This window comes from Epinephelus lanceolatus, chromosome 24 (assembly GCF_041903045.1).
Source record: "Epinephelus lanceolatus isolate andai-2023 chromosome 24, ASM4190304v1, whole genome shotgun sequence".
In the NCBI taxonomy this organism is placed as follows: Eukaryota; Metazoa; Chordata; class Actinopteri; order Perciformes; family Serranidae; genus Epinephelus; species Epinephelus lanceolatus.
The window spans coordinates 2,182,018-2,206,262 of record NC_135757.1 but is presented as its reverse complement, the minus strand read 5'-3'; the positions used below and the strand labels follow the sequence as shown (position 1 = coordinate 2,206,262).

At 39.7% G+C, this 24,245-nt stretch overlaps 1 protein-coding gene and 1 long non-coding RNA gene across 2 annotated transcripts in view; one reads left to right on the top strand and one right to left on the bottom strand.

Moving 5' to 3' along the window:
* LOC117250112 (zinc finger protein GLI2-like) overlaps positions 1 to 17,355 on the bottom strand; it is a 115,847-nt gene extending 98,492 nt beyond the window's left edge. Inside the window, exon 1 of the mRNA XM_033616126.1 lies at positions 16,963 to 17,355. The gene's annotated coding sequence lies outside the window, so the exon portion shown is untranslated. The remainder of the gene's footprint in view (positions 1 to 16,962) is intronic.
* LOC144461917 (uncharacterized) overlaps positions 6,071 to 24,245 on the top strand; it is a 146,602-nt gene continuing 128,427 nt past the window's right edge. Inside the window, exons 1-2 of the long non-coding RNA XR_013490499.1 lie at positions 6,071 to 6,126; positions 9,754 to 9,927. This is a non-coding gene — a long non-coding RNA (uncharacterized LOC144461917). The remainder of the gene's footprint in view (positions 6,127 to 9,753; positions 9,928 to 24,245) is intronic.

Below are 24,245 nucleotides of genomic sequence, written 5' to 3'. Positions count from 1 at the left end.
AGACAAACATGTAGCAGAGTGTGTGCAAAGTCAGGCAACACGTGGAGACACGCCAGTCAGTTACATGGAGGTTCACGGCGTCATGATACTGTTTGCATCCGGTAGTTACATCATAGATATAGAAACATAGACTGCTGGACTGTACGACAACGTAGACGTAGACAAATACAAGTAAACAGAGGAGCTGCATTTTTTTTTTCTGGATAAAATGCACTATTTCACAACTGATCTCATGAAGTTGATTTTATATTCATTGTATTCTCAATATTCAGGCTATAACCGCTGCTCAGTGCTCAGTAGACGTTTGACATTCATAATATAATTCAATGTGGAAGTAGGCAACTTTTTAAGTGCTGTCCTGAAGTCCTGACAAAGTTGCAGCTCACGAACGTTAGCATGCTAGCTAACACTGGTACTCAGAAACAAACATCAACGATCCATTGTCCATTTGATAATCCAAACAAAGAACATGTTTTCTTGCAGTTACAGAAAAACAACTACAGTATATATTGTTCTGCATGATAAGTACTTACTTTTAGTACTTATATTTTGATGCTAATACTTACATGTACTTGTACTTGAGTCTGAAGACAGGAGTATTTTAACACTGTAGTATTACTTCTTTTACCACAGAAAAACCGAATCACAATGTTTATTTAGAGCAACTTCCAGTTGTCTCAGTTAGTTTTTAGCCACCTAAAAAGGCCCACCAAAAATTGACGGTGATTTGAGGCCATTACATCAAAGCCACCAGACTCTATTGACAAAACCAGTAATTTAACTCAGCAGAACATGAGAGTTTTGTGTAAGGTAAAGTGGAACAAATATTCATATATAGTGACGTACAGGTTTCGCTGCAGCCTCGTCCACAGCGGTATATTGTTTCGCTGCCCTGTTGGTCAATTTGTTTTATCAGAGATGATAGCAATGCAACACAATACATAAACCTAGAAAATTTTGCAACGAGTGCTTGCTGCCCTCACCAAGTACTATTACTGCAAACTACGTGTAATACTTCCTACATGTACCACAGTTACTGACCATTGTCACGTTTTTGTGACCAGCACGAATTTCCCTACGTTTTGATGTATAAATCGTGTATGTAGAGTGAAAGTTGTGGCAGCGAGAGCAAATTGTTCTCCACGCTCTAGCGATGATGTCACCACTCTAGCGCTCTCCCATAGACACCCATTATAAAATCTGAAATGTCTGAAAAATGTTGTAAAATGCAAACTGTAATTTTATCAACACTGTACTAGATATAAAAAAAGCAACTTAGCCCAATAAAGTCCAGAATCTCATGAGCCGTTCAAACTTTGAATCATGATTTCTCGACTATCTCCAATCACTTTTTCAATGGAAAATTTTACGCGCTGTTTTGCGAATTTCGTAAAAACCACTTGGTGAATCTCTGAGAAAGGTCATAGCCTCCATTCTTGAATTTTCCGCACGTTTTGATGTATTTTTTTGCCGATGTGTTGGCAATGCTGCAAGACGAGTTTCGCGGCGAAATTTATACGGAAGATGAAGAATACGTAAAAGAAAAATCAACGCGAAGAATAGGAACATGTTGTCAGACGTCAGATAGGTTACGACTGAAAATGACGACAGAAATAAACAAGTTTGCCATTTTCACATATCTCCACATTGTCATCACCTGCCAGTCGTCAACCTGGAAGTGATTGTTGTTGTTAGTGTGACGTCACTGTGATTTGCTCTATTGAAATCGACGACCTTTAACTGTAAGAAGCTGTTAACAGTTTCAGGAACCAGTCTGGTGACCTTCTGGTTACGGGACGGCCCCAGTAACACCACCACCCAACAATGCGTCGGTTGTAGGTCACACACTTGGATGAAGCGACAGTCCATTGAGTCTGTAAACGAGCAGTTTACTGGCTCTTTAACAAAGCTGAGCGTCTGACTGACAGTTGTGTCTGGTGTCTTTATTGCCGCGGATGAATCAGTGTAACAGGTGTGAGAGGCCGGGAGTGAAGCCTCATGGGAAGTCCCTCACACACACACACACACACACACACACACACACACACAAAGCCCCCTTTAGCTGAGGTGATATATGAGGCACATAATGGCAGTCTTTCACGCTCACACTCCTCTGATCTGTCCTCGCAAATCATTATTAGTCAAGCTTAACATTTGCTGTTCACACATTTAGCAGCTCAGTGACGGCGGTTAGCGCTGCAGCCTTGAAGATTCAACTAACTTTAATTGTACTGAGGTTCTTGGCGTGAGTGTAGATGGTTTTAAAATGTTCCCCGACACCAAACAAAAGAGAGGTGGTGATGCTAACAGAAACATCAAATTAAACATATATAATCGCAAACTGCCAGAGATGCAGGAAGTGTTTACATGCAGTAAAAGTACTGCTTGGTGTATTTTGGGTGTTTTTGCGCCCTTTAAAACTACAATGCTAACATTTCCCTAGCATTTTAACTTCTTATCTTGTAGCACAATAAGTATAATTTTGGCATTGTGGTGTGAGAAAAGCTTTTCACTAATAGTCATCCTTTCTTACATATCCAAGAAAATGATGATTGGTTTGTATCCGGAAGCTTTTAATAGAATAAATAGTAGAATTAGCAAACAAGTTTGTTAGCTATTAGCATCTGTTAGCATTGCCGCCTTGGAAAAGCTTTGAACTGCCTTTCCTGGTCACACATTTATATGCAGGTATGTGTATATTTCTGAAAATGTAACTTCTAAATGTGGACAGTTTAAAGCTTGTTTGCTAACGTATCTTCCAATAGCACACACTAAGGCTAGCTGAATTAAAGCTAGAATTGCTGCTTTGTGGTTGTGCGCCTCTGCGTACTGTCAAGTTGAAAGTAAAGATCTATACAATCAGCACAGTTTCAAGATTAGAGTCACCACTTCAGTATCTGACCAAATGTCTCCCCTTCTGTTCCTGAGATATGACGTTAAAACATGATGATGTCACAGTCAAGCTGACCTTTGACCTTTTGACCTTCATTATTTTACCCTGTTAGACATTTGTGTCAAGTTTGGTCAGAATTAGTGAATGAATTCTTGAGTTATGGACAAAAACATGTTTTGCGAGGTCACACTAAATTTTGGCCTTTGATGTTCAACTGTCAATTTCTAATCATTTTAATCTTAAGTCGAAGTGGATGTTTGTGCCAAAGTTGAGGAAACTCCCTGAAGTCTTTCTTGAGATGTTGCGTTCACAAAAATGAAACAGGTGCAGTAACCTTTACCTTAGACCACCAAATTCTAATCAGTTCATCAGTGACTCAAAGTGGGTGTTTGTGTCAAATTTGAAAAGATTCCCTTAAGGCATTCTTAACATAAGGCATTCATGTGAATGAGACAAACAAGGTGACAGTGACCTTGACCTTTGACTTATGACCAAAGAAAACTAATTTGTTCATTGTTGAGTCCAAGTGGACATTTGTGCCAAACTGTTCCTGTGTTCAGGGAGCTGAAATGACTGTTTTTGTCAATAAAGTTTTGACCTTTTGGACATAAACAGAGCTTTGGTTTGAGGCATAACCAGCTACTTATTTTTACTTATTTTCTGAAATACTAAATCATGCAGAATGAGAGACGTGGATCTGGTGACTCAGGAGAGAGTCCACCTACACATCAGTGACTTTACTGACGACCACGTTAGCAAGTCAACAGCTCAGTTAGTGGTGTAATTAACCGTCACCTCCCACTGCTGACTGTGGGCTCCTCTCAAAGGGCTCACAATGAGTCATTAAAGAGACCCCCACAATAAAGTTATTTAAGTGAACGGCTTCAGAGGAGCCCCTCCCCCTCTGTCTCTACAAAGGCTTTGTGCTGAAAGCAGTTGTTCTGTTAATTCACCCTCTCATCTTAAACCAACACTTGTTTTAGTTTCAGTCACTCAGAGAAACACACTCACTCACCTTTTACATATATTTCAATATTTAATACTACATGATTTCTGCACAGTTATCACAAATATGTATTTCTCTACAGTTTTACTTGCACTTATTTAGTGATTACTTGATGTTCACTTGAAATTTTATTTTTCTTTTTATGCATTTTAACTTTTACACTGCATCATTCCTGCACAGCTGTGACACACTTATGGTTCTTGCAGTTCTGCTAGCAATAACTTTATAATCTAGTGAGTTTCGTTGTGGATTTTGATTTCTCATATGCGTTTACATAAATGTCAACATTTATACTACATTGTTTCATGACAATTATCACAGCTACATTTATATAGCAGTTCTACTTGCACTAACGTGATGAAAATTCACCTGCACAGCTAAATTTGGCACATTTACGTGCATCCATTATGAATCTAGACCTTCTTCTGTGTGCTTTTATGTGAATTTGAACATTTATACTGAATAGTTTCTGCACAGCTGTCACAAATTAGTTTTTTAGCGTTACTTGCACCAGCTCAATGATAAAATGATGTTCTTTATTATTTGTGAACGTCTTTACATGAATTTGACACTGATGCTTGATTGTTTCTGCACAAAGCTTGAACTTACCTGCACTAAGTTAATGATTAGATCAGGGCCATGAGGAATGTTCCCCCTCTTCTTGAGATTTTTGCAGTTTTACTTACATTTAGCTAATTATTAAAATATGTCCATGCATTGTTTTTTTGTTATCATAAATATAGATATCTTGCAGTTTTACTTGCACAAACTTATTTATACAATGATGTCCATTATGGACGACGAACTTCTTGACATGACATGACATTTTTGTCTTGTCATTAAATTAGCACAAATGTACGTTTTTCAAATCGTTGCTTGCACTAATAATCTATCTAATGATGTCAACTATGAATTTTGACATTTTTTACATTAATATAAGAATTTGTACTAGCACTAACTTAATGATAAAAGGATTTCCATTTTTAATTGTGACCGTCTTTACATGAATTTGAACACTTACTATCACAAATATATATATTTTGCAGTTTTACTTGCACAAACTCATTCATGTATTGATGTCCATTGTGGGTGACGACAACATTTGTACCGTATTGTTCAGCCAACATCATCACAACTTCATGTTTCCCTGAAGTTTTTCCTTCACTTACTTAACTATTCAGTGATGTCCACTGTGAACTTCGCCCCTCTTTACATGAATTTAAAGATTGTTTACGCATTGTTTCTGGATAGTTAACACACATATATATATTTTGCAGTTTTAGCTGCATTTGCTAAATGTTTATATGACGTCCATTATGCATGATGAACATTTGCACCTCTTCATTCAGCCACAGTTACCACAAATCTACGTTCCTTTGAAGTTTTACTTGCACTGGTTTCATTACACCCATCCGGGGCGACCGCAGGATTTGAGGATGCTGGGAGCTCAGCCTGGATCTCTGTGGGGGGCGTCTGATTTTTTTTATTAACAAGCTCTATTCCGATGCTTTTTCCGCTCTCTGGCATCTTATTCACTCCTAAAAACTGGTTTTTAATTTTATTCTCTAGGAGTAATTGTGATATTAGTAATAAATATTGAGTAGAAACAGAATACGTTGCAGCTGCTATCATTAAAAATCGACGGACTAGAGCTGGAACAAATAGTTAAATGATGTATATTAACAGAAGTGGCAGGCAACTGAGTACTCAAGTACTGTAGTTACATACAGTTTTGAGGTAACTGTACTCGAGTATTTCCATTTCAGGACACCTCACTTTTACTCTACTACATTTATTTGTGTTCTCTGTTTATCTTTACACTGTATAAAGTAAAGGTCTGAGTAGCTGTGTGGGCCTTGTTCTGTTATTCTAAGGCCTGTTATTATTTTTTAAATAAATGTACAGTCTGTATTTTTAGATCTGGGGCTCGGGGCTGAAGGCCCACCAACGCGACTGATTTTGACCTGGATTTGAACATTTATACTGCATTGTTTTTGAAGTTTTCATGCACTATATTATTTAATAAATGTCTAATATGAATTTTGACCTTCTTCAGTTTGCTTTTAAACAAATTTAAACATTTATACTGTGGAGTTTCTGCAGTTACTTGATGATTAAATGATTATAAATCATCATTATAAATCATCAATCTGAACCTTGTTTCTCCGTGCAGGAGCTGCAGGGAGTCTGCTGGTGCTGCATGTGAACTTCACCCCGAAATATCAAGGTAAGTCATCCTAAAATAAAACCTCTGACACAGTGTGAATGAACTCAGGTCCCGCAGAGGCTCAGTGACGAATGTGACGCAGATTAATTCCTCTGGCGTCGCAGTAAGAGGGTATTCCCTGCGTCAGGAAAACAAATGCTTCCACCTTCGAGGAGAGTACAGTTTGGCTCATCACCGGATATTACCAGCAGCCGCTGTCCCCCTGAATTATTAGAGCAGCTCTTGTCAACCAAACAAATGACTCTGTCTCAACTCAAAAGGTCACGGCGTAGCAGAGTAAAATCACAGAGCATGCAGTCAATTCCTCGGCGCAGTACCTCTTTGGAAGGGCCACTTGCTGGAATTTATGGTCGGGCCCCGCACCTATTCTCCTTTGAATAATAGCTATCCCGTAAAAGAAGCCCAGGTCGGTGGCGAGTCTTAAATAGAATACAGCTTCGACCGGAGGCGGGTTGTTTATTGTGCGAGCAGCCAACGTACAAATAGAGGCTAACAGTGACATTTGAATTTATACCGACTGCACACACTTGTTCCTCGTAGCTCCGAGAGAAGCGACGAGACCCAAAATCTGAAAAGCAAAGCACAAGGGAGGAGTGTTCCCACGAGGCCGCATGTGATAAAGCTCCGGTTTTGCTCCTTATTTTAGCTTCTTTAGCTGATCAAGTCTCACGCAGGAGAAGAAACACCAGACACGCCGCAGTGATTGAATGATATCTCTTTGTGTGAGCCCCTCAGAGGGGAAACTGTCAGTGTTAGCAGCTTCACACCCCTCTGCCTGGACGTTCAATATCCTGTGGCTGAGCTCGCCAACAGCAAACAGATGTGGCGGCTGAGTTCAGAAGGAGAAACCCTCGGCTGCAGGAGGACCCAGGATGAATGAACGCCTCCCACCTGTGTGCCACAGCACACCCTGACCTCACTTTTTCTGCAGTAGCTCTGCTTAGAGGAAGCTTAATGCTTCCTGTGAGGCTTGAACGCAGCCTGGCAGTCATGTGTTTGGTGCGTTTTATCATGAAGTCCTCCTCATCATTATTTCCTCACTCATTCATTCAGCTATCGTGGACAGATGTGTGTTTTGTTTCACACTGCATGCAGACACAGTGACCTCGTCTTTTTGGCTGTTAGCTCTGAAAATTCGTTATTTTATTGTCATTAAATTATTGATTATATTTGGGTTTTGTGCATTTGTTCAGACAAAACATGTAATTTGAAAACCTTCAGTTCTTGGAAGTTTCACTCTTCTCTGATGTAATTTTAATCAGTAATTCAAACTGCATCATGTCAACCAAATTCACTCTGTCATGTCAGTTTTTCATGTGAAACTCATAAAGTTAGATGCAACTTTATGACCTTATGGTTTGATATTAACACTTTGTTTGTGAGGGAGTGAGCAAAAACAACACTCACTTATTAAAAAGACTGGCCCCTTAAATAAAGATGAAATATAGCAGTAGCAGGAGTGAGTTGGCACAGTGCGCACTCAGGCTGTGAACTGACATTAAAATGAGTAAATAATACAGAGCCAGGGGAGGGGGTTAATATTCAGAGAAAATACTCAGAACTTCCAAAATCAAAGTCGTAAATTTCCAAGAAATAAACTCAGATATACCCCGAGTTTAAGGTGGGAAATTGACGAGAAAAAACTCACAAATTTATGAAAAAAACAAAACAAAACAAAAACGTAGATATAAATTTGGCCTAAGGCATAAATGTGTGAAAAAATGCCTTCGGGCTTTCTGCCTGAAAGTCAGGTGATGTACATTAAAGAGCGATTGATTAAGTCCACGCAGGAAGGAAGTTGCAGTTGTGGTGAATGAATGAGCTGAGCGCAGGACTTTCACCAGGAGACTGTGGTTTGTGTCCTGTGTTATAGTTAGGAATTATTATTTCAGTTTTTAGGATGTATAAAGCTGCCGAAAGGTCCGGCTGATGGACAGGTGACATGCTGCACATGGGTACAACTTTTATTCTAGAACTATTTTTGAATCATAACAGGGCATCTCAATCGGACGTTCAAACGATGGTTATTCAGTGTCTCAATGTTTCCTTGGGTCTTTGTTTACCAATATGTGCAGTGAAGTTCATTCAACCTTGCAAAGTGCAGCGATGTGTTTGTTTTTGTTTTTGTTGAAGATTTCCCACTTAAATCTCAGCTGAGTTTGTTTCTTCTCAAATGCATGACTTTACAATCTTTACAATGTTTTCTCTTAAATGTACAACTTCAATGTCAGAGTATATTCAAGTGTTTTCTCTTAAATTTGCAACTTAAATGTCAGCGTATATTCAACTGTTTTCTCATAAATTTGCAACTTCAATGTCAGAGTATATTCAAGTTTTTTCTCTTAAATTTTTTTCAACTTAAATGTCAGAGTATATTCAAGTGTTTTCTCTTAAATCTGTTTCAACTTAAATGTCAGAGTATATTCAAGTTTTTTCTCTTAAATCTGTTTCAACTTCAATGTCAGAGTATATTCAAGATTCTTCTCTTAAATCTTTTTTAACTTAAATGTCAGCGTATATTCAAGTGTTTTCTCTTAAATGTACAACTTAAATGTCAGAGTATATTCAAGTGTTTCTCTTAAATTTGCAACTTAAATGTCAGAGTATATTCAAGTTTTTTCTCTTAAATTGTTTTCAACTTAAATGTCAGAGTATATTCAAGTGTTTTCTCTTAAATGTACAACTTCAATGTCAGAGTATATTCAAGTTTTTTCTCTTAAATGTACAACTTAAATGTCAGAATATATTCAAGTGTTTTCTCTTAAATGTACAACTTAAATGTCAGAGTATATTCAAGTGTTTTCTCTTAAATGTACAACTTAAATGTCAGAGTATATTCAAGTTTTTTCTCTTAAATTTCTAACTGATATCTCAGAGAATATTCAAGTTTTTTTCTCATAAATGTTACAACTTTAATCTCAGAGAACATTTTATTTTTTTCTCCTTTATTTATGAATTTGATCTCAGAGAATATCCTTGTCTTTTTTTCATGAAATTCCCAATTTTAATCCCAGAAAGTATCCTAGTTTTTTCTAGTAAATTTCCAATTTTTAATTTAGGGAATATCCAGGTTTTTTCCCCTAACATTCTGACTTTGATCTCTGACAATATCTCACTTTTTACTTGTGAATTTCCATTTTCAATCCTAGAAGGTGTCCCAGTTTTTTCTCATAAATTTCCAATTTTTAAGAAGAATATCTGAGGGGTTTTTTCCGTAAATCAAGTCTTTAACCTCAGATATCATCTAATTTTTTTTCTTGTACATTTTCAAATTTAATGGTATAGATACAGAGATTATCCTTTATTTTCTCACTACATTACTTCTTAAATCTTGAAAATTCTGAGTTTGTTCAGAAAACAGAAAAACAAGGGTCAGTGTGAATCTCTCGCATTATGAACAAACTCCTGAAGCTCAGGAGCAGTTTTAAGGTTGATCTGCAGGTACGAGAACGGACCTTTAAGGGTTTAAAGGTTGCAAGTTTGATTCTTGCAACGTCAAACTAAAAGCCTCCTCGAACAAGGAAGTAAACCCACTCACTCAGTTAAAGACCTACAACGTGCTTCTTCTTCATCTGTCTCAACCCTCACTGAGACATTACATGTTTCCTGCCATATGTGTGTCTCCAGCTCTGCCTGCCGACGGCTTGAAGTCCGCCGAGGTTGACCAGCTGCTTTGATCCCTGACCCTCGGCCAAATGGTCCTCGCTACAGCACGGCCACTCGCTGTTTTACAGCCGCAGTTTGGACCACTGACTTCCTGTTCACCGCTCCGACGTGTCCTTTTATTCGTCAACACCCACAGTGAGTCTGCTTTTAACTTTTTATCCACACGGCAAACGTTTGGCTCTTTATACGTCTCATCCACGCTCTCATACCTGAGAGAGTTTGACACACTCTGTCGTCACAGTGACAGTTTACATGCTGCGGGAAACCCACGGAGGTATACACGGTTCAAAGTTGATGAACGATGTGTAGATCTGAGTCAAACCCCAGACATCCAGAAACTGTATCAAACAAGGCTGTGACACTCACAGAAAAGCTCTTGAATGGGAGCTCTGAATGAAGCATTAGGGAAACTCCCTGCTGCTCTGAGTCACTGCTGGCAGCCCACACCTACCTGTCTGTCTGTCTGTCTGTCTGTCTGTCTGTCTACAGGGTGTGGACATAATAACGTGAACACCTGCTACTAACTGGATGTCTTTGGGTTGATCTGAGGACGTCACCTTGAGCTTTAAGACTTTGAAAAGTCTTAAAACAGACTGAATTCATTAGTCTAAAAATAAGGTGTTTATTGGCATTAAAGTATCTTAAATCAATCTTTCAAAGGTCTTCAGTATGCTCAGACATGGGAAGTAGGATTTCATGAATCGTTTTTTTCTGGCATTGCGTTGTAGAATCCCAAAATAATTGGTCACCTCTGTTTGTTTGTAATTATTTACGGGATGCATCTCACATTCACATCACACACATCAGGATAATTGAGCCAACAACAACCGGATGCTCAGAGCAGCAGATCCACTGTCCAGTAGCTAGATGTCACTGTATTGTGGACGTCATGGTGCAAATTTAACCAGAATTGAAACCAAGATGTTGTGGCACAGCTTCGACTGGTGCAAGGCCCAAAGTTTCAGAAACTCACAATTGGATTTCCACATACAGAGAAAGAAAGCCAGCCCCAGCTCTGTTTCCCTCTGTTCTCCCCTCGTCTCCACCACAAGACAAATAAGTGACTTTATGCTCCACTAAATATTCCGGCAAATTGTTCCCCGCTCTGAGTGACTGACGTGTTCACAATCAGCTCATCATGGAGTCGAATTTGTGCCAAATTTGAGGAAACGCCCTCAAGGCCTTTGTTGGGTAAAGATGTTGGGTTTGCAAGAACGAGACGGACACAAAGTCATAGTGACCTTTGACCACCACGGTCTAATCAGGTCATTGTTGACATAAAGTGAACGTTTGTGCCAAATGTGAAGACTTTGTGACTTTGACCTTTGACCTATGACCACCATAAACTAATTGGTTCTTGACTTCACGCGTTCTTGAGATGTCACATTCACAAGGATGGGACGGACAGACGGACGGACACATGGATGTATGAAAGGATAGACGGATGGATGGACAGACAAATGTATGGACGTATACGGATGTATGGATGTTCGTACACACGGATGGATGGACAGACGGACGGACATATGAACTTATCGACGTATGAATGAACGTATGTGTTTACGGATAGACGGACGGATGGACAGACGAAGGTATGGATGTGTGTTGAGAGGACATTATTGGAGGTATCTGTACTTTACTCTATACTCCTGTTACTGTACTTTTTATTTTCTTATTTACTTTTTTAAAAGTACAAACAGCTGCTGATACTCCTGACGTAAATTTACTAGAACTGAAATGTTTGTGCAGTGAGCTGCCAAACAGCAGCAGCTCCGCCCTCACCTGAAAGCTCCGCTAATCACCAGTGACACGGTGGAAAACCTGCGAGGCCCCCCGTCACTAACAGTATGTCACAGACCTCCAGGGGCCCCCGGGGTGAAGTGTGTGTCCCTGGCCCCTGCTGACGGCTCCCCCCTCCCTTCCTGCAGAGAGGGGAAGGAGAAGCCCGATTCCTCGTGACCTCGAGGTCTGACTGACTCACGGAAAGACGCGGCGGGCAGAGCAGGGACTGATTGCTAAAGAATCCCACATGTCCCCGCTGGGACGCCACATGTTAAATAATTTTGGGGAAGGAAAGGAACAACAAAGCCGTCCGGACAGTCGGAGCTGCTGCAGTTTGGAAGAGCTTGTTCTCACCGCTGCTCGTGCTTCATCACGACAGGCGGCTCCTGCGATCCGCTGTGATGAGAGCCCTGCTGAGGGACGGGAGACGTCAAGTGTCCCTCTGCAAACGTCTCTCTGAGATCACTCCTGTTCTCCACGTGTCAAAACGCCAGCACGGGCGTCTCTCCTCGCAGCGAGGGGCATCCTTTACATCCGCCCTTGAAATTCACACACACACACACACACACACACACACACACACACACAGGGACTCCCCGGCTCGGCTTGGCGGCTGTCAGGCCTGATCGTGGCGTCACCGCCGCCCCTTCAGGAGTTAATTAACAGACGCATCAAAGCCGATTCCCAAAGAGCTCTGGCTACACAGCAAAGAGGAGGAACTACAGGCCCCCAGCGGCCCCCAGCGGCCCCCGGCGGCCCCTGACAGTCCCTGGACCTTTGATTTGTGCTGTCTCTGAGCGTGTGTGTGTTTCAGCTTTAAACACAGCTCTGTTTTCATCATGTGTAATTGCTGCTGCCTGATGACTGCTTGCCTCCGTCGGAGGAAGTCGCTCCATCCGCCAGGAGCAGCGAGCAGAGCTTCAGTCTGACAGCAGCTGACTTTAAGGTTTTAGGACGTGTACAGGCCGTCCTCGTGTCTCCTGCTGCACGTAGTAAAATAACGTGAGCGTGCAGGAGTGTGTGTCGGCGGTTGTCAGTGTGATCCACCTGAACATGAAACCGGAGGACAGAAATTTGAAAATGACTCCAACTACAAGATTATCAAAGTTATTGTTTTGCAGTATTCTACCGACAGATTCAGATCTCTTTGGTGCAGATTTAAAAATGAAGCTGTCGTTCTGCCTGATTTTCAATATCTCAACAAGGCCTTGAGGGAATTTTCTTCAAATTTGGCACAAATTTAGAGTCAGCACTGAGCTGAGTAGATTTAAGTGGTCAAAGGTCAAGGTCACTGTGACCTTGTATGTCACATTTTTGTGAACATAATATCTCAAGAACATCTTGAGGGAATTTCCTCAAGTTTGGTGCAAACATCCACTGGGACTAAAGGATGAACTGACTTGAATTTGGTAGTTTAAGGTCAAAGGTCAAGGTCACTGTGATTTTGTATGTCACATTTTTACGAACATGAAATGAAGGCCATGAGGGAGTTTCCTTAAGTTGGGCACAAATTTCCACTTGGACTCAACGATGAATTGATTAGAATTTGGTGGTCTAAAGGTCAAGGTCACTGTGACCTCTTATGAACATGATAAAAAGGCCTTCAGAGACATTCCTCACGTTTAGAATTTGGTAGCTTAAGGTCAAAGGTGAAGGTTACCGTGACCTTGTACGTTACGTTGTTGTGAACATGGTAAGAAAGCCTTGACATAGTTTCCTGAAATTGGGCACTAACGGCCATTTGGACTCAACGATGAACTGAGAAGCATTTGGTGGTCAAAGGTCAAGATCACGGTGATCTCTAGAATACCTTGAGGGAAATTCTTTAAATTTGGCCCAAACATCCACTTGGACTCAAGGACAAGCTGACGAGAATTTGGTGTGGTGAGGACGGGTGGAGATACCGACATCAGAATTGACTACTCGCCTTAAGATCTTGTGAACATGTGAGTAGATGCTGCCTCATGTTAAGTCTCGGTTTGATCACGTGACAAGACGATATGATACAGAAGCTAATTTAGGCACAAAATCTGTCAGTGCCGACACGTGGCTGAACACAAGAGTATCTGCACTTTATTATATATATATATTGCTGTCAGCTCCACTTACGTTTCCTAAATCAAATGTCACTTTACTCTGAGCATCTTACTACAAGATAGGAAAGGAAGGAAGGAAGGAAGGAGGAATAGGAGGGAAGGAAAATCCTGTTAGTTGTGTAAAAACACCTTGTTTTCCTTCAGTGGTAATGAACGCTTCATGTTCAAGGTGGCAGAAGAAACAAACTTCATCCTCAGAGTGCTGACGCTTGTTTTTTATCACCAGCGTTTAAGTGTCAATACTTTAAATACTTTTCACATCATAAAATGACTTCAGATACTTGAGCTCAGTAATGATCAGATACTTCAAGACTTTTACTCAAATAATATTCTAACAGGACACTTTAACGTCTACCAAGGTTATTTTCTGCAAAGGTATCTGCTTTACTGAGGTGTGGCCTTCAGGGACTTCATCCACAGAATATACAGCTGAAAATATTAGACCATTAATTGATTAGTTGTTGAGTTTTGGGGGGAAATGTCCCATAAAGTGCTGTTTTCAGCCTCTTGAATATGAATACGTTCTGGTTTCATTTGTCTTATTCTGTGTTGTAAACTTTAAACATTTGGATTTAGAATGATTGTCAGTGTGGCGTTGGAAATCGGCAGCAGTGTTTTTAATCTGAACCTGCAGCTGACGTATCTGTACCTAGGAATGTAATGTGTGCGTTTTTTAGAGTTGACGATATCACTGGAAAAATTTGGAGATTAATTGAATAGTTTTTGGAAACTGATCAGGAACAATTTTGATGAGTTTTGGGGGGAAATGTCCCAAAAAGTACTGTTTTCGTCCTCTTAAATATGCATGTTTTCTGGTTTTATTTGTCTTGTTCTACGTAGTAAACTATGTGTATCTGGGGCCTGAGCACCAACGAAGGCCGGGCGAAGGCCCTCTTGAAACTGAAGAAATTATTATTGTTATTTTTCTCCGAAAAGAAGTGCATTTTTGAAGGGCTTACAGGGCTGGAAAACTCACGAAACTTTGCATACTTATGTAAACTGGTGAAAATTTACATCTGATATGGGTCTGGATAGCAGGAGCCAAAAAATGCCTCAGTAGCACCCCCTACAAAATTTTGAGGAAACACCCCCGAAGCTAGTTTAACCCAGGAGTACGGTCCCATGGTCAAACAGATTGACGAAAACTCAAGCTTAACTGTTCATCTTCAAGGTCTTGGGGTGAGACAGACCAAGGTTTGAAGTCGATCAGATGAAATCTGTAGGACTAGTTCGTTCATTTAGGACCCCTGGGGTTTAGTACTATCTAGTAAACTATGTATATTTGGATTTGGAGAAGTTGGGGATTGGAAACTGGCAGCAGTGTTTGAATCTGCAGATGAATCAATAATGGAAATGACAGTTTGTTACAGCTGCTGAAAAACAACCTGCAGACTATTTTTATTCTGTGTAAGAAGAAACACTGATGCTTGTTTTCTCCTCTAAACCCACGAGCAACAAAGTGTCAGCAAGGTTCGACATCACTGGAACAATTTGGAGATTAATCGATGAGCTGTCTGAACAATTTTGACGAGTTTTGGGGAGAAAATTTACAGTTTTCATTTTGTTAAATCTGAATAATTTCTTTTTTTATTTGTCGTATTTTGTGCAGCAAACTTTAAACATTTGTATTGTCACTTTTAGGGCTGATATTTGGCAGTAGCATTTCAATCATGCAGCCGCTGAATATAAACCTGCAGCTCTGTTTTTACTCTCGTGCAGAAGGAACTAAGGAACTCAGCGTATGTGCAGGCGCTTCTTTTCTCCACTAAACCCATTAAGAGCAAAGTGTCGATGTCGCTGGAACAATTCGGCAAAGAATCGATTAGTTGTTGGAACAATTTCAACGAATTTTCAAGGGGAATTTCGTCCTCTTCCATAGGAATCATGTCTGGATGTATTTGTCTTAGTGTGTGCAGTAAACTCTGCTGATCTGACGTCTCTGTACCTCCAGATGTGACCTGTGTTTCTGCAGCTTTTGCATGTGTCTCTGGTGAATCTTAAAAGACGCAGGAGCTGTTTTTTTCCTCCTGTGGCTTCGCTGGATTTACTCCCAAAGCCACTGATGCTTCTTTTCTCCACTAAACCCACAAGGACCAACTGCCCCGGGGCCACACGGCGTAATTGGTGTGGACTTGTTGTTTTGTGGGATAAGAGACTTTTGAGTCGTCACAGCGGGGCGTTTTACTCACTTCCAATTCACATTTATCGCTCCCTGCGTGCCAGACTCCTCTCCGTCCTCTCCTTTCTCCTCTCAGTCATTAACGTGTGCACAGATTTAGCAGAGAATCAGAGCTGCAATCAGCGGCGAGGAGCGAACGGGCCTGCGGGGGTGGAAATGTGTGAAAGTGACAGAAAGGCGCTCGGGGCAGGATGAAAGTGACATCCCCATCACAGGTTTGGGAAGCCTCCATGTCATCCTGAATAATGTGAAGGGCCCCATTATTTCTTCACATCTTTTCAGTCCCCGCTGCTCCCTGACTGCTGGAACTCTTCATCCTGCACAATGGCAAATGCACTAAAACTTTTTTCTGATGCAAATGAACGCAAGCGGCCATTCAGCGGCAGAGAAGCCTCCTCTGGGGCGAAGAGGGGGGACCAGCCTGCAGGTTCTTACATCTGCATCACTCTGCTCTGCGTTGGTTTAAACCTAAAAAGTGACGCTTTAGTTTTTATATGCAAGAAAACACATTTAAACATGTGAGGCCTTTTTGTGCAGCTGCAAAAAAACAAAATAAATATTTAATTTAAACCTTTTTTAAATGAAAATCAACTCAAACTGTGGCTCATAAAAATAATACAAGACTTAAATTTGCTTGTAAAGCTAAATAAGGAAGCTGTGTGTGTGTGCGTGCAGGCTGCTTCACTACACAGCATCTTAAATATCAGGTTGCAGATTCCAGGAATTCCAGAGTCGGTGTAAAAAGCGAGAAAATGACTGGTTTAATTCATTCAGTGTGTCCTGACAATACTGCTTAAAATCCTCTCTACTGAGTCTGAGCTCCAAGTCACTGCGTTAAATAATAAATAGATTAATTTTAGTAAATATTTTGGGAGGATTTAAAGAATAAATGAGTTTATTAGTTTGAGAAATATTATTTTAAAGGGTACAAAGCAGCATTAAATGCAAGAATCTCATCTTGGATTTAATTAAACGTATAAAGTGTTAAAGATATAAAAGTCTGGTGTTTTATTTTTGAATGAACGAGCACTCAAACTCTCAGTTTCCAGCCTCAGCGCAGGATAAAGCCGCAGTTGTCTCCGGGAGCACATGGCCAACACCGACCCAACTCACCCAAAGTGTCCCCTCGTCTCCTCCCGAGCGTGCGGACAGCTCTCTTCTCCTCCTTCTCCTCCTTCTCCTCCTTCTCCTCTCTTCACTCCTCAACTTTCAAACTTCTCAGAAGCAGAAATCCTCCCGTGACAAACATGAGGTCCCATCGACAGGACGCGCGTAATTTTTTTGGGGAAAAGTCCTTCTCCAGAGTCAGAGTGCGCGCCTCGGCATGGATGCGTAAAAGAAAAAGGAAAAAGAAAGTTCACTTGTCTGCGTCGCTGCGCATCACGGATCCGTCACTTCGCACAAACACCGAGGAGACTTTCACAAGTGAGGAGGCGCAACTTTTCCCCACCCGTCGGGTGTTTGGCCGGGATGCTGCGGAGCTTTGGAGACTCCGGGATGCGCTGTTTTTCAGCTCCCTCCCCTCTCCGCGCTTAACTTCCTCCCCTCCTTCTCCCTCTGACCCCCCCTAACCTTCCTCCCTCCCTCCTCCTCCTCCTCTCTGTGTCCGGACAAACCCTCATCACCGCTGTCCGATCATTGAAACACCCTTTAATACTCAATATAATCAATAACCTACTGAAGATAATTGATTATGCGTGAGACAACTTTAAACTAAGAAAAAAAAATATTAATTTATACTGAGCCTCAAAAATAAATTAAATGTCATCACTTGCGGTAAAAAATAAATTTAAAAAATGAATTAGTGGAAATATTGCTGGTTATATTTCTATAATTTATTTCTTTATATTTATATATATATTGTGACACTTATTGTTCGTTAATGCACCCATGCAAAATGTCCTGATTGCATCATCTTACATAAATAAATGCTGAATCAATCAAACATATTGATTATCAGTTACACAAAATTATTCACTTCACTGCACTTTAACCTAAATTAATTCACTTGATTCATCAGATAATAACAAATAATAACTCTGATTATTTATCTGACAGTTTCAGCTGTTTAAATTAAAGATGTCTGAGGGAAGTGATGCGGCGTAACTGTGACTCTGCAGAAATATAAACCACAAAAACCTTCAGACACTGAAGCACAGTCAGGTTAGAATAAGAGTAATACATACTGGACTGTGTTACAGATAATGCAGAGATACTGCAGGACATTATAAAGCACAAAAATACTATAAATATATATATTTTCATACTTGTTTAAACTCTTTGTCGCAAAAATATTTAATTGAGAATCACAGAACATCAGCAGTGATGTTTCCTCATGTTTGTCCTTTAGCTGCTGCGCTTGGTTCAAATGTAAGGTACTTTAATTTCATCAAACAGCTGAAGTCCAGGTTTCAAATGAAACACTGACCTCTGCTGGCAGTGTGCGGGTACTGCAGGCACATCTCTGCCATCACATGCAGGTCTTCTGGGGTCTCACTTAGAAACACTGCAGGCGAAGTTGTGATGTATAAAAACAGAGACATGCTTATGAGCATTTTGGAGACAGGAAGTTGGTGACGCAGATGTGACGTGGAGGCCTGATATGCACCATTTTTGGCTTTCGTCCTTGCGTATATTTGTGGTACGGATCCGACACATTGTTTTACAAATTACACCCAAGATCGTAGGTGTAGATTTCAGGGGGGACAAAGGGGACGTCCATGTTTAGAATTTAATGTTTGACTTCCTGAATAAAAACATGAAAGTGGCAGACTTTTATTTTGTTAAGGCGACAAAAGTCTGAGTAGGTTGAGCAGAAGGGGCGGTGGATGGATCCAACAACCTCCGACTTCCAACATTCTAAAGCCAAACCCTGTTCTGGACAGAAATCTGAAAAACGGAGCATCAGAATGATGAAGAAAGGTGATTGAAGTGACTTTGAACGTGGCATGGTTGTTGGTGCCAGACGGGCTGGTCTGAGTATTTACTGGGATTTTCAGCACAACCATCTCTAGGGTTTACAGAGGATGGTCCCAAAAAGAGCAAATATCCAGTGAGCCAAAATGCCTTGTTGATGCCAGAGGTCAGAGGAGAATGGCCAGACTGGTTCAAGATGATAGAAAGGCAACAGGAAGTCAAATAAGCACTGGTTCCAACCAAGGTGTGCAGAAGAGCATCTCTGAAGCAACAACACCTTGTCCAACCTTGAAGCAGATGGGCTACAGCAGCAGAAGACCACACCAGGTGCCACTCCTGTCAGCTAACAACAGGAAACTGAGGCTACAATTCACCAAAACTGGACAATAGAAGATTGGAAAAACCACATTCAGATGGAAGCACGGATCCATCCTGCCTTGTATCAACGCTTCAGGCTGCTGCTGGTGGTGTAATGGTGTGGGGGAGATTTTCTTAGTACCAACTGAGCATGGTTTAAACACCACAGCCTACCTGAGTATTGTTGCTGAGCGTGTCCATCCCTTTATGACCACAGTGTACTTTTTTATCTTTAATAAACTGACACATTATTCGTCCTTCATTTTCAAAGGTTCCTGATATAAAATATTGAATAATGTTGACCTTAATTTATTTTATTTTTATTTATTCTAATTCTATTTTTTATTTATTTATTCATTATTATTTAATTATTCTTATTTTTATTTTATTTTATTTTATTTTTTATTTTTTTATTGAAACTCTGTGAGGTCCATATTGACCTTTATTCATAACGTCTGCACAGGAACACATATGATAAAAACATTTGTAAGGATTCTGAGGATCAGAGTTGTGATGGACACTGAGCCTGACACTTGGTGGAAAACAGCGTCCTCTAGTGGACGAACTATACAATGACAACACTCACTGAGCTATTGTGTGAGTGTCAGGCAGGTTTTTGCTCTGGAATATAATAGTTTATTTTCTATCATCAGGTTTTGACTCAGCAGCTAAAAATAATTCAGATATACTGCACATAGTTTAAATAGTATTCTGATCTAAAGAAGTCAAAATTTAAACCAGCTGGTGAGATGATGAAGACGTAGTACTGACATATTATGATCCTTTGTAGATGCAAAAGTATTAGTGACAAAATGTACTTAAAATATCAAATAATAAAAGTAGTGATGATGCAGGGTGGCTTTTATTTATTTTTTAAATTATTATTTCTAATTTCTGTTTTTTACAATTTCATTTCTATTTATTTTTTAGTTTGTTTAAATTGTCTTTTTTTATTTTGCTCATGATGCAGAGTGGCTTCCTCCCGACTGTGTGTTTTTTTTTTAATACACATACATTATTTTAATTTTATATTCATACTTAATGAATATAAAATATTCATAAATCTTTATATATATATATACTTATTTATTGTTTTAGTCATTATATATTCATTTATTTTACTCATGATGCAGAGTGGCTTCCTCCAGACTTAATTTTATCTCTGTCTGTCTGTCCGTCCATCCGTCCGTCCGTCCGTCCGTCCAAATTTAAAACAAAAAATACATTTTATTTAATTTTATTTTACTCATGATGCAGAATATCTTCCTCCAGACTTTTATTCATTTTTTAAAAATTTAATTATTTTTTCATTTTTTTCTGTGTGTATATTTTTTAATTTAAAATTTTATTCTTTATATTTTTACTTGCTCATGATTATTTTATTTTTTATTTTATTTAGTTTTTATTATTTTATTTTATTTTACTTTTTATTATCATTATTATTATTATTATACTCTCATCTCCATGCAGAGTACGAGCTTTTACCCACAGGCGATACAAGATGCCCAAATTTAAACTGAATCCTTTTAAAAATTAATTTGTGCCAAAGTCAGTTAACATTTTAAATAATGTTGCTTGATGCTTTAGAGTTTGTGTTGTGCTTTGCCTCTGGTGCTCTGTTGTGTGCTGCTGTTATGTGCGATATTGTTATGTGAAGTATGTATTTTTATGTTTTTTTATGGTTAATGCTTTTCATTTGTTCTTGACTGTTATTGTAAAGCAGCAATATTCAGGCAGTTCCTGAGTCCAAGACAACTCTCCCCATGAGGACAAGAAAGTGTATGGTATGGTATCGTGATATTACTACATGTATCATACTGGTTTCTTTACTATTGTTAATGGCATTTAATTGGTGCAGCACATTGAGATAAATTTAACTCTTTATAATATATTCAATTTAAATATATGCTGCAGTTTGAATACAATACATACTAAAAAAAGGTCTGTTGGAGCCACCTGCTGGTGTGCAGCAAAGAGCAAATCTGAAACTCTTTGAATTTATATTAAAAAAAAGGCAGAACACAATAAAACACTTGTCAAATTACACAAATCTCAAGTTATTTGAATAGAAGATAGTCTCTACAAAATTTAAACTGAACTTTAAAATTTGCTTCCACCTTTAAAATATTTTTAAAAACATATAAATATTGAAAAATATCAATTTTAAAAAGAAAAACTGAGGCTTTATTTGTGCAAAAATCTCTTGTGCTCGCCTTGTCTCTTACACGTCATAAAATATTATTTTCATGTGGAAGCATTGGCCTGTGAATCTGTGGTGGAACAATAAAATAACTTTATACTCCTGGAAGAATAAAAGACCATCTGCAGCCGGATCACAGACACCATCAGTGTGGCCGTCCGGCTCAAGTGCACGACGATGAAATGAGTGAAATGAAATGAAAATAAAACACGGAAGTGAAATCATAACTGTTAAAGTATGATGGTATCACTTGTGCCGCTGCCATATGGAAATAATCTTACCTCCGAGCAACAATAATATTAAATGTCTTTTAAAACTGTCGTGTGAGAAATCTTTTCCCCCATCTCGCCATCTGATACTGATGACTTCCACAGAGCTGCTCGCGAGACGTTACTGTGGTGGTGTCTGTTCCCAGTGTGGGAGAAACTGGAAATGTGCCTTATGAGCGGTTTATTCATGTACGTCAGAGCGGCTGCACATAAAGTCCATCAGCTGACACACAACACTCAGCGAGGAACTGAAAGGATTACATTATTATATCTTCAATCTGTTACCTTCATTGTGACAGCGTATTGTTTACTACGTTTCCCAGAGTGCCCTCCTACAACTGGCTGTTTAAGGTGCAGAAATGATCTCTGGTGTTTCCTGTTCTCTGGTGATTTTTCTCTCTGTGTTATTGCTGAACATCACAGTGTCAGTTGCAGCTTTAAAGTTCACCACAAGGAAATCTTGGCATTGTTTGTTTCTGCAAACGACAATCAACAATATAGTGACGTAGTACATGAGTTGACTTTGTCACTGGGAGGTGGAGGGGATTGTGGATGGTGTGACACCTTGGCGAGACGCCTGCCAAGCTGCTGACCACTGCTCAAGACCAACAAACAGCAAAACTGGTTGTTTTATAGCTGTTTTTCTAGCAGCTGTTTAGCCACCAAACATGGCCGTTTGTTGCAACCTGTCACTGTTGATTCAGCAGCTTTATAATCACCAAAATCGGGTCTTTTGTAGCAACATGTCACTGCTTTTCCAGCTGCTGTTTAAACATACAGATGTGAGTGTTTTGTAGCAACTTGTCACTGCTTTTCCAGCTGCTGTTTAAACATACAGATATGAGTGTTTTGTAGCATCTTCTCACTGTTTTCCAGTTGCTCTTCAGTCACCAAAAGTGGATTATTTGTCGCAACCTGACTTGTTTTTCTACCTGCTGTTTAGCCACCACACCAAACGTGAGCATTTTGTAGCAACTTGTCACTGCTTTTCCAGCTGCTGTTTAAACATACAGATTTGAGAGTTTTGTAGCAACTTGTCACTGCTTTTCCAGCTGCTGTTTAAACATACAAATATGAGTGTTTTGTAGCAACTTGTCACTGCTTTTCCAGCTGCTGTTTAAACATACAAATTTGAGTGTTTTGTAGCAACTTGTCACTGCTTTTCCAGCTGCTGTTTAAACATACAAATATGAGTGTTTTGTAGCAACATGTCAGTGCTTTCCCAGCTGCTGTTTAACATACAAATTTGAGTGTTTTGTAGCAACATGTCAGTGCTTTCCCAGCTGCTGTTTAACATACAAATTTGAGTGTTTTGTAGCAACATGTCAGTGCTTTCCCAGCTGCTGTTTAAACATACAAATATGAGTGTTTTGTAGCAACATGTCAGTGCTTTCCCAGCTGCTGTTTAACATACAAATTTGAGTGTTTTGTAGCAACATGTCAGTGCTTTCCCAGCTGCTGTTTAACATACAAATTTGAGTGTTTTGTAGCAACATGTCAGTGCTTTCCCAGCTGCTGTTTAACATACAAATTTGAGTGTTTTGTAGCAACTTGTCACTGCTTTTCCAGCTGCTGTTTAAACATACAAATTTGAGTGTTTTGTAGCAACATGTCAGTGCTTTTCCAGCTGCTGTTTAACATACAAATTTGAGTGTTTTGTAGGTACATGTCGCTGCTTTTCCAGCTGCTGTTTAACATCCACACGTCTGTGTTTTGTAGAGACCAGTCGCTAATTTATAGCCACCAAATGCGTATATTATGTTGCAGCCCATCAGACTGTAGTCTGACATCTCGTCTTGTCTGAGTATACATGCAGAAGAGAAAATTGAATTTCTGACCAAGTACGTTTGACTCCACCTCGTGCGTTCTCTGCTTCTCGGTTGCCATGGTGTTTGTTTGTTTGTTTTTCCGAGTCCAGTTGGACTAAGTGGATACATGGAGCAATAGTTCAGTTTTCAATCAAATTATCTAGATGTGTTAGTCGAGCTACGGATAGTCCAATTTTAGTCAGACTAAGCTGTTTTCATGCATTTAAAAGTCCAGCTTCAGTCGGACTAAGCCAATAATTCGATTTTCTCAAGCTGCATGTAAACGTACTGAGTGTTTTTCCAGCTGCTCCACAGTCGCCAAAACTGGGTGTTTTGTGGTAACTTGTTATAGTTTTTCCAGCAGCTGTTTAGCCTCCAGACATGGGTGTTTTATAGCAGCCCATCACTGCTTTTCCAGCTGCTGCTTAAACTTGCAAACGTGGGTGTTTTTGTAGAAACCAGTCGCTGATTTTCTTGTGGTTTCATAGCCACCATAAGCTGGTGTTATCTAGTGACCCGTCACCGTCTCACCTAACACTCTTCAGTCATCAAACGTGTTGTTTTGTAGCAACCTGTCACTGTTTTTCAAGCAACTTTATAGCCACCAAATATGTTTTTTTAAGGGATCCATGGCTGTTTTTCCAAACGCTTTATAGTTACCAAAAACGGGTGTTTTGGAGCAACTTGTCACTGTTTTTCCAGCGGTGTTTAGCCACCAAAAATGGACGTTTTGTAACACCCCATCTCTGTGTTTCCAGCAGCTTTTTAGCCACCAAACTTGGAAATATTTTGCTGCTAGAAACTGACCTGTCTTTTAATGTGTCCTCTAACAATATCACCATCTAA